The sequence below is a fragment of the Eimeria mitis genome, genomic scaffold (genome assembly GCF_000499745.2).
Source record: "Eimeria mitis Houghton genomic scaffold, Emh_scaff1623, whole genome shotgun sequence".
Taxonomy (NCBI): Eukaryota; Apicomplexa; class Conoidasida; order Eucoccidiorida; family Eimeriidae; genus Eimeria; species Eimeria mitis.
This window is the reverse complement of record NW_013569937.1, coordinates 9,180-9,443: the sequence shown is the minus strand read 5'-3', so window position 1 is coordinate 9,443 and position 264 is coordinate 9,180.

Genomic DNA, 264 nt, shown 5'->3' with positions numbered 1-264 from the left:
GCAGAAGCAGAAACTAACGCAGAAACAAAAAACGAACGGGAAAAACACAAACAACAAATCGAGAAGGGCCAGTCAACAAGACAGCAGCAACAGCAGCAGCGGCAGCAGCAACAGCAGCAGCAGCAACAGCAGCAGCAGCAGCAGCAGCAGCAGCAGCGAGAATGAGAAAGGTTTTGATTTGCTTATACACGAGATAATTGGGGACATCTGCAGCAACGAAGGAGTAGCAGATGTTATATTAGATATACAAAACAGAACAGGTAA